General features: G+C 37.3%; 1 pseudogene across 1 annotated transcript; it reads right to left on the minus strand.

Moving 5' to 3' along the window:
* Nucleotides 1–1,358: 1,358 nt before the first annotated feature.
* LOC306652462 (5'-AMP-activated protein kinase subunit beta-2-like) lies at nucleotides 1,359–10,176 on the minus strand (annotated as a pseudogene). Its single transcript has 5 exons — nucleotides 10,021–10,176; nucleotides 6,056–6,221; nucleotides 5,148–5,242; nucleotides 4,800–4,920; nucleotides 1,359–1,561 (listed from the first exon to the last, which is right to left on the minus strand). The product of its transcript is annotated as a 5'-AMP-activated protein kinase subunit beta-2-like (transcript).
* Between the last annotated feature and the right edge of the window lie 1,095 nt (nucleotides 10,177–11,271).

The following is an 11,271-nucleotide window of genomic DNA, read 5'->3' on the forward strand; positions in this document are numbered from 1 at the left end:
AAGGAGACTGAATCTCAGTCCTGTCTGTTAATTACTGGCAATTTGAACCTTCTCTGAGCCTTAGTTTATCTATAAAACTAAGGTTAAAATAATAGCTCACAAGGTAATTATAAAAGTGAAATTCAACAATTATTTCTAAATTTTCTATATTACCATATAATCTATTACAGTCAGTTCTACCAGTGATTTCCCTAATCTAACTATACACATCTAATAAATAAAAGCAGTGTGCCATACATGGCTATAATCTAAGTGAATTGGGAGGCTGAGGCAGAAGGATCACATGTTCAAAGACAGTCTCAGCAACTTAGTGAAGCCCTGTCTCAAAAATAAAATTAACACAAAAAGGGTTGAGATGTGACTGGATCTTGATGCTCTATTTGAAATCTTTGGAGATGTAGCCACTGAATCTGTATGCTCACAAACTTTCCCAGGTCATTCTGATGATAATCAGCTTAGTTTGGGAGTCACGGAGATATATAACTTTATTCTAACAGCCTAACCCCAGACATGACAAGATAGAACAGAAAAGAAATTTTCATCACAGATTCTAAAATAGCAGAGAAACCAGGGAGGACTCTAAAGTTAGAGGGGACAAGGCAAGTCTGGTCACATTTCTCCTTTACCTACTGTACAGGAGAGAAGCAAGCATTTGGGTATTATACAAGAATGGCACCTGAAAGTAGCTCAATTTCACATTTGAAATGTGAGGAAGAAGTCTTAGTACTCACATTTAAGCATTCTTTGAACTAGAAGCTAAACCTAACTTTCTGAAAATGATGTCTTACTGCTATAAACTCAAATAATTAGATGGTATAAAAGTTCTAGCCACACACAAAAGAAACTGGGAAAACAAAATAGGACTGTTCAATCACTGGACAAGTCAGTTAGTGAGAACACAGACACAGATACGAAATTAAAAAACAAATGACCCCACTGGCTTAATATAGTAAGTTTCTTATTAACCATCAAGACCTGCTAATCTTAATAAAGCTAAAACAAAAATCTTAACTACAAAAACTATGGAAGATTTGCATTAAAGGCAAAAGTAATCCTAGTGAAAATCAATGAGAATGAATACAGAAGTCAATTATATGCAAACAAAAGTTGTAACTCTTTTGTATCCTCCCCAAATGATAGGTATTCCTTATCTCATGTTGGAATAGAAATCTCAGAAATTGATTCTAGAATACACTGTGGTCCTGATTTTTTTCAGGAAAAGAGACAATTATAAGTTTTGATTTTAGTTCCTGAATAAGCTTACAACAAAGCCTTAGTAAAAGGAGTCTATAGTGCTATTCCTATGTATATGATTTGTAATCTCAATATACCTTTATAATAACCCCAAACCTCTAGGATTACTGAAATTTGGTCAAATTAATCCAATAGTTCCCAAGACCCTCCAGCCAAAGTATCAAGATACTTACAGAAGTATTAGTGTCCTTGTTAAGAATAACTTGGAGTAGGTGAGGAGGATGGATGGGTGGGGATTTGAATCTGTCTTCAAATAAATATATATACATTTCTTGATCATAAGGACCAGGGGGTGAGCTGGAAAGATCTAAAATATATTTCCGCAAATAAGAGGAAATGTATAAAAATTAGGACAATGCATAGAAAAATACATGGCCACTAATGTTAAATATAGAAGGCATGGATTATAACTTTTAACCTGTTGGGTCTACAAGTGTCAATTATTACAAGGAAAAAGTTGCACAACACCGCAACAAGATTCTATGAGAGGAGAGGGGTCATATAAACTTGAGCTCAGGAAGAGCTACCCTATTTATCAGCTTTACATACAACCTTGGAAAATGCCTTTACCACAGTCAGTTTCCTCATCCATAAAATAAAAAGAATCCTTGCCCTATTTCCAATGTTATTGAGGAAACTAAAGGAGATAATGGATATGAAGAGGCCTTGTAAAACTTTCAAACAATGTGAAAAAGATTAGATTTCCTTTTCCCCCCACCCAAGCAACAGATAACAATGTTACAAATTCTAAGATTACTGATATTACAATGAATTGCAGCAATAAGAACAAGAGATATGCAAAAGTCATTAGGGACATGCAAATGAAAACTACAGTAATATGCCATTTTATACTCAGTAGGATGGGCTATAAGAAAAATGACAAAACTAATGAGTACTGGCAAAGATGGAGAAGTCTAGAACTTTCAAACTACAGTATTCCCATTGCCAGTGGGAATCTACAATAGCATATCCACATTGGAAAACAGTTTGGTACTTCTTCAAAGAGTTAACAGAAAGTTACCACATGACCCAACAATTACATTCCTAGGATTATATCCAAGATATAATATGTGCCCACATGAAAACTTGTATGTTAATGTTACAGTACCAAAAAAAACAGAAACAAAACAAATGTCTATCAATAGCAAATAATCAAAATGGTATGTCCATACCATGGAATATTATTGTGTCATAAATAGATACATGTTTCAAATATGGATTGAACCCTGAAAATATTAAGCTAAGTGAAAGAGTCACACAAAAACACCATGAGTAGGCAAATGTATAAAGACAAAAAGTTGGATTTGTGGTTGATAAGAGTATGAGAGAGGAAGGAATGGAAAAATGACTTTCAAATGGGTACAGGATTTCTTCTGGTAATGATAAAAATGATGTGGAATTAGTGGTAATGTAACACCACTCTGAATATACTAAAACTTATGAAACTGTACAATTTAAAAGGATTAATTTTATGGTATATACATCATATTTCAAAAGTAGAAATAATGCATCGTAGAAGAAAAAAAATTAAAAATAAAGAAAACTTGTTTAAAGATTTTTAAAAAATGTTTTATACTCTCCAGTGGAAGATTATAATAGTTCATTTAAAGAACTGATTTCAGTTAAACATACATGAAGCAAAAGCAAAATTAATAAATACAGTGATATTATACAATAGCTTATAAACTTTCCAAAGCACATCCAGTTATTATGTCATGTGATCCAAAAAACACTGCTGGGAAGTACACAGAATAGTTTTTTTAAATTTTGTTATCATCATCATCATCATCATAATCCAAAAAAAAAAAAAAAATACAAATTGGTTAAGTAACCGGCTCAACTGAACTTAGTGCAAATTAAAACCTAGTAAAAATGTATTCTAAGGCTTACCTCAATGGATTGGGAAATTAGATGAAAGAATTTCAAATGTATGCTGGTCTTTTCTATGTATAGTTATGATTGACTACTGTTCATTGGTTGCTTTACCAGTATCATATAATGCAAAAATGTAGTTACCAGTGGCCTCATATTTTAATTTTGTATCTTTAAACCCTTTTAAATCACTGCCCACCAGTCAATAAGAATGTCTAGCTTAACTTTGAGAGCTTATATAATGAAAACATTATTATCCAAAATTTCCTAAATAAGTATTATACTATGCAATTTTAGAAACTACATGTCACTCTTATGCCCTGAGATTATTAATATGTTTCACCTCAGGACTTGTGATTGCTGAGAAACACTGAGTCCAACCCCTGTTTTTACTGTTATGGAATACAGAATCAAAAGAATTGAGAGCCTTGTCCACAAGGGTAAAACTACTTAGTAGCAGAGGCAGGCTTTGAACTCAAAGAGAGAAGAATACTCTGTAAATACAGCACACAATTCCTTAGATAGGCATAGCTCTTTCTGTAAAGTAGCAAAACAGTAATTATGAATTGTGGTTTGGAGAATATTTGCCTTACTGACATAGTTAACTAAGTAGAGATGAAGGTCTTGGAATAAATAATATTATAGGAAACAAAAGGGGCTGGGGATATAGTTCAGCTAGTAGAGTGGCCTTGCAAGCACAAGGCCCTAAAGTTCAATCCTCAGCACTGCAAGGAAAAAAAAAAAAAGAAAAGAAAAAGAAACAAAAGTAAATAGAGGTCTTTTCCACTACCAGGGATTTTTTTAACTCAAAAATTTACAAAATTTTGATTATATGCAAAAGAATTGCATGCTATTGTGTGTGTGGTTTTTGGTTTTTAAGCTACTTTTCCCCAAGGACTACTATACTTGTAGGGTCTCATAAAACTACATAACTGCCAACCAATTTATCAAACTGGCAGGTTAAGTTGAGGCAGCTTAATAAGACATACAAGGCACATCTAGTCTCTGCTGGGTGATACCACCAAAGGTCAATGGAAAACTTGGAATATTACTAGAAAGAGTTTTCAAACAATAGGCTATAGCCCACCAATGGATTATAAAAATTACAATAGCAGCCATGTTCTGTGGCACAGAGCTCTAATCCCAGTGACCCAAAAGGCTGAGGCAGAAGAATCTCAAGTTCAAGGCCAGCCACAGCAATTTAGTGAGACAATATGTCAAAATAAAAGGGGTTGTGGTTGTGGCTCAGTTGGTAGAGGGTCTCTGAGTTCAATTTTTAGTACTTTAATAAATAAATAAATAAATAAATAAATATTTTTTAAAAAACAGAAAAGAATGCATCACAGGGAATAAAGGCAAACATTACACCACATATTACACTTCTGCATATCTGTGTCTGTGTGTATGGGGTTGAAATACGAAATAAATGTCTTAGTGTAGATACTGGGTTAAAAAGTTAAAGTACACTAGACTGAGATTTTTTTCATATAAAGAAGTGGATCTAAATGTTTATATAAAAAATATGTGCACATATATGCAGGATTCAGAAGATTGCTGAGAAGAAATGGAAATATAAAACAAAAGTAAAAGACCACTTTCAAGAAGGAAATTTGAAAACGACTTCTGGATTACAAGAAAGACAAGGCAAAAGAGAGCAAATATTATAAAATTACATTGACAAGTTGTCTCAGAGCTTTCCATAGAGTCTAGTTTTAAAGCATCAAACACTTCAAAATCAGATTTCTTTACATGGATTAAATTGTTAATTGTGCCAAGCTGACTGGTAACCACAGGCTGAAACAATAAGCAGAAAAATATTCTTGAATTCCCTTTTCAAATCCCTCTCCTCCACCCAACCTCTCTGCATCTACTAAAGGTTGCAAATGATCACACTCAGCATCTCCATCTTTTATTGTGCGGGATCTTTTAAAGTAAGGGAACTGCTATCATCAATTCAGAGAGCAATGATAGTTAAAATGAGGTTGCTAAGTCATGGTGACATTTGGAGATCAAAGCCTTACCTCTGATGGATCATGAACCCACTGCCATCTACAAAAAAACTTGTATTGTTGCTTTCCCCTCAGAGAGATTCAAGATGGCAATGAAGTCATTAAGGCTGTAGAAGAAAACAGAATGTCAATCAAGTTCCTTTAATAAGATAGAATATAGAAAACCAAGTGGTAATTACAGTATTATACCAATGACTTCCCATTATCCCTAAGACACACTGTCCCTTGTATAAAAAATAATGTATAAATCCAATCTCTTTATCTATATCATCTTGGACATATGTTTGCCATGCTTTCCAACAACTTTGGTTCTTAAACCAATGCCTAGAAAAAAATAGTCAATGGTCTCCCAAAATGATTCATCTTGGTATAACTATTTTACTCTAGCAGAACAGATCCCTCACAAATATAAGTATGTTAACAGATTTGGGATATAGCAGTCCTTAAGGTACTTTCCATATTTTGGTGAGCCACTACTGGAAAATGACCTATCTGGTTATCTGGGCCATTCTAATAATCAGTTAATTCATCATTGCTCTACAAGTACCACATAACACCACCACCTCAAACTTTACAATGATTTTTGCTTTAGTGCAGAAGTCAGAGCAACAGGTTCTGTCAGTTACAGGCTTCCTCCAAGCATAGAAAAGACCTGTGTAACACCACCTTAAAGAATACACCCACAAAGCTATTATAAATTCCTTTGAGGTAATGATATTCTAAGTGGTAAAGCATCTGACTCATGATGAGGTTCAAAAACAATGCCATAGATATTCAGTGGTCACATAAAAGGACATATTCCAAAGAAATCGCCTAGTGAGTGGAGATGAGAATTCCAGTCTGTTCACTCTTATTAGAAAGGATATCAGGTCAAGTTCTATTCCTGGACCCTCAGCCTCAGTGAAGACACTTATCATCACCTCTTAATCAGTAGAATCTTCGTGCTCCAGTTGTTGAAAGAACCAGAAATGAAGACCTCCTTGCCTCCTTCAGACTATTGGTAACAGTAGGCTGGGACTGCTGGGTGCACTTTATGGAGTCATCCAAATCCTGCTGCTATGATACAAACTCTTTGTTCCCAGGGAGCTACAAGACGGAGAAGGTTATCCCTAGAATAATTTGTGACCCAAGAATTCTTAAAAAGATCATTCTCCTTCTTAGGGTAGAGAGGGATGCTAGGCTTCGGCTAAGGAAATAAGCCTTAAAATTACAATAAATCAGATTTTTACAAACCACAGAAAAAGAACTCACTTGAACCAAAAATGGTGAAAAGGCTTATGCTCAACTGCTGCATAATCATAGTCTAACTTTTGAGTTTGCATATATTACTTACCCTTTCAGAGCCTCAAGATTTCCCTTAAAAAAGAAAAAGAAAAAGAAAATCCTACACCCTACTGCCAGTTTAATTCATAGGCAGGCAATTATAACATGCTTCTGAGTACCTCTTAAGAGAGAGAAAGAAATGAAAACAAAAGATGGCTATATTTTTAAAAATTAAATCAGGTATATATATTTCACAAGCAATTATAAACAGCTCTCAATTATCAGCTGTAAAGAAAGATACAGATACCAAACTTCATGAAAAAATTATAAATGCTATTTTAGCTAATAAGTTACACAAAGAAGGGACATTAAAAATTTAACATTGGGGCTGGGGAGATAGCTCAGTCAGTAGAGTGCTTGCCTTGTAAGCACAAGGCCCTGGGTTTGATCCCCAGCACCCCCCCAAAAAAATTTAATATTGAAGGTCTGGGGAAGTAGCTCAGTGCCAGAGCACTTGCCTAGCCTATGCAAGTCCCTGGTTTCAAGCCCCAGAACCACAGATTAATCAGTTAATTAATTAAAATTTTAAAAACAGATCATTGATTTTATAAAGTGGAGAAATCATGGGCTGGGAATGTAGCTTAGTGGTAGAGGACTTGGCCTAGCTAGTGAGAGGCAGTACTAGAACAAAAAAGTGGTAATGAAATCTTTCTTGCTCACCTATACCACATTTATTCTATTTGAGGTATAGGAATGCAAATTTTGGCACATCAAACATTAAAAGGCAAAAACACAGTTTCCTTTAACAAAAACATTATATAATCAAATAAGGTTTCCAGAATTCTGAAAAATATTAACTCCTCAGTTGTTTTTTTTTTTTTAATTACCATCCCTTTAGACCAGTAGTTGGCAAACTGCAGCTGGTAAGCCAGGTGCTTTTATAACATTTTCCCTGAAAAATAGCTACACTCATTTGTATGCTATTATCTAAAACTGTTTTCATGACACTGTGGAAGCAGTTGTGAAAGACTGTGTTATCCACATAGTCTAAAATATTTACCATGTGGTTCTTTACCAAAAATATTTGCTAAGCCCTGCCTTAATCTGACTTAAACTAGTAACAGTTAAAAAGTTCTATACAGTGTTAAGTAAAGATATTACCAAACAAAATAAATTGCATTAAAAAAATGACTAGCTTATTTACTTATGATTTATTTGTGTGTGGTGGTGGTGGGGAATGGAAAAGTCTACTTTCCATACTGTCTCTCACTATTCCTCAAAACTACAGTCAGAGAAACCAGACATTTAATCTAAAATAAAATCCAAGGTCTTGAGGATATATCTCAGTGGTAGAACACTTGCCTAGAAAGCATGAGGCCTTGGGTTACAGCCCTAGAATCACAGATTAATTACTTAATTAACTAAAAGAAAGGAAAAATCTGAAAAGAGAAAACTGAAGAGGCTTTTACAATATTACAAGGAATTAGTATAAGAGAAAACCTAGAATCCATATTCTAAAAACAATGCATTCTGTCCGAATGGTGGCATTAGACAGGAATTTTTGCATATGCCTAAGAATAACCTAAGATTCTGATTCAGAAATAGGATCTGGGAATCTATTTTTAAAATCATCGCAGATAAGACTGTGATTATGTTAAAATAGAGAAAAACCTCACCTTCTGAGGTATATCATAATTTGTTATAACATTGGTAATTTGCTTCAAAAAATTGGGTGAAGAATAGTTGATTAGGGTATGGATGATATATATTCATTCATGCTTTGATCAATCTCTAAACTTGGTGAGAGGTACACAGAGTTCATTATACTGTTCTCCCTACTTTGTAAATGATTCAAATTTTTCATAAATTATTTAAACAAACCTCAGGTGATTCCAATACATAAATAAGATTGAGAACCATTGGATAAGTCTGCTGAAAAAGGTTGGCATCCAATGGAGGTCCCAGTGCCACTGTTTTTATAAATTATTCTACAACTTAGGATTTTTCATTTAGTATCTGAAAGCCACAAACTACTCATGCTCCAACATTTCAAGCAAAGCCCTTCCACTTATGACATGACATTTCTGTGGTAGGAATGAATGCAGCTGACCAGAAAAATGGTTGCTTTCTTTAAGTAAAATAGCAGAACCATTGGTAAAAGAAGGAAAACAACATTAAAATTATAGTTTTAAGAGGTTTTAGTAAAATACTGAGGGAAGAAAAGAGTAAGTCAAAAACCCTTAGATTTGGATGAAACCTTAAGAAGTATATGAACCATTTTCTTGTTTTCCAAATGGCAAGATTGGAATGATGGAAAGAATGATCCAGAATAGGCCCCAATTCACACAGAACAATTTGGCTTTAATTCAGGACACCAATGACTTCAGTCATGGTATGACAAATACAATGTGTTTAAATCTTGAGTCATTGATGTAGGAAAAGGGTAAAAATAAAATGAGGTCAATCACCTTGGGAAAGATTTAAAGAAGGAAATACAGATGTCTGGGTGGACAGACCCCATGATGAGGAAGAAGTTCTGAAGTGGGAGAGGAAAGAAAGGAATGGAGAAAAAGCCCCATGAAATGCCCCTTTCAACCACTCTTATATCTCCCTCTATGATGATGTTCTCAATTGGGATCCAAAAAAATAAACCATAGCATCCAAATTCCACATACTACTGCTGTGGAAAATAAAACTAATTTCTCTCTAAAGCCTCAAACATATCCAATTGCCTCAATCCCTCCATTTTTCTATTTCAGCCTACCAGAAAGAATTAAATGTATTTATACCGACACTTCTAAGTTATTAGAAACATTAGGATGGTAATCACATACTGTCAGCTCCATCTGTCTTTTCTGTTGGGGGGGGACACAATTGACCTCTTCCTGTAACTACTTCAATTGAAAGCAAGGTTTTCAGAGAAGCAATGAATTGTTGCTTTTAGGCTAAGGAAGGACTACAGTGCAATGGAGTTATCTGGGAATCACTGGCTCTTCCACTTGAGAAGCTGGCCTGAAAGCACAGCCTGTGTCACAACAACTACAAAATATAGGACAGAAACTGAACAGTCAACTAAATGATGCACTTTATTGATTTTCAAGACTAGGCACAAGTATTCTAGTTAACAAGTAGTGGCTGCTCACAGACATGCCAAAGAGGAAAAGTGCAGAGTTCCTAAAAGACCAAAAAGGATCCAAACACACAAAGTTTCAGGAAAAAATTCACTTAGTCATTTCAAGAAAAATGTAAGCAACTGAGCTAGGGCCAGTGGCTCAAACAACCTACCCCCTCAAGTTTCCTAACAGAGCTTACAACCTATAAATTGTTAGAAGAACCAAGCATGGTGAGGGTGGGGGAGGTGTCTATGGTATTTGCCCTGAAAATGTGGCTCATGGCTTGGTCAAAACACCAAGAAAAGAAGAACTCCATGTCTGCCTTATATTGAGGCAGCACCACAAGAAGAATTTACAATAGAACACCTCCCGCCCCAGACTACACCATTAATTAAAAAAAAATCCCTTAACCCAGTTTAGTGTGATGAAAAGGAGCCAAGGAAAGGAGAAGGAGCCCCAAAGCCAAGGAGCAGCTGCACCACCACAGTCAGGGGTGCAGAGACCAGTACCTTGGAGTTGGGCAGGTGGAAGACGCCAGGGTCTTCAGTGCTTCCCACTATGATCTTGTGCTCCTTGCCCGGGGCATGGGTGACGTCACCCTCTGCACATGCAGCCTTGGCGCCGGGATGCTCCCGGAACACCTGGTCACTGGTGGTGTTTCCCATGGCTGCAGCTCAAGTCGGGGGCCACCTGGCATGGAGAGCTACACCCGGTGGGGAACAAACACCCCTGCGGCGGCATCAGGGGCACCTGGGTCCCGCCTGTGCTCCTTGGGGATGTGTGAAGGCAATCCCTGCCGCAGGAAACCATGCCCCATGTTCCCCAACCTCCTGGCCTACAGGGACTACAGGGCAAGCCCCGGGTCTCCCGCCATCCCCACTCTGGAAACCCGCCCTTGGGACTCCCCCACAATAGCGCACCCCATCCCCTTCAGCGATGTGCTCCATCTTCCCGGGACCAAGGGTGCATTGACCCTCCCGCGGGCAAGGTCACCAATAAAGTTATTGAAATTGAAGCCGCAGGCTGGGCCAGGGATCTGGGTTTTCTTCTAAAATGGCTACAAGACCAGTGGCCCGGGGCCACCCCTGTGCGCTCCTGCCGCCAGCTACCGTGGCTCCCCGGCCCTCCCGCCCCTCTAGCGGCAGCCTCCATAGTGGGTGCAGGCAGCCTCCAGCACTGCGTGGGCAAGGATAGCACGACAGGGATACCATGCCTGAAGCTCCTGAGCTGAAGGACACCGCGCTGCCTGGCAAGGGGACAGCTCGCAGGAAGCACTGGGGCTCAGTGCTGCAGAACGGGTGCAGCTTTCTCTATGGCCACCTCACAGTGGCCTCAGGTGTGCTGAAACATATTATGAACTGCATCTCCCTGAGCGGTGACCGGGAGTGGAATAATAACATGGACTTCATCTCCAGGCAGAGGTAAGTAAAGGTCAAGTCTAGAGGCTGAAACTGTGCAGAGCCACCGGAAGGAATAGCCAGCCTGAATTGGGGTCCTGGGGAATAATTCAAGTTGTAGTGACTAATAGTAGATAGACCCTGACAAACTAGTGAATTGTTAGAAGAAGGACAATGCTCTTATAAGCTAAGAAATAACATTTTTGCAATGATTAACTCCAGAAGAAATAAACTCCAAGAGAAATGGCAATAACGGAAACATTAGAAGGCACACAAAATGTATAAAAAGGTCACAGACGATTCTAGGGTTGGGAGTACCCCAAGATTTATGATAATGGGACTTATCATGCCCTATGAGAAAAT

This window comes from Sciurus vulgaris, assembly GCF_902686455.1.
Source record: "Sciurus vulgaris genome assembly, contig: HiC_scaffold_237_arrow_ctg1, whole genome shotgun sequence".
Taxonomy (NCBI): Eukaryota; Metazoa; Chordata; class Mammalia; order Rodentia; family Sciuridae; genus Sciurus; species Sciurus vulgaris.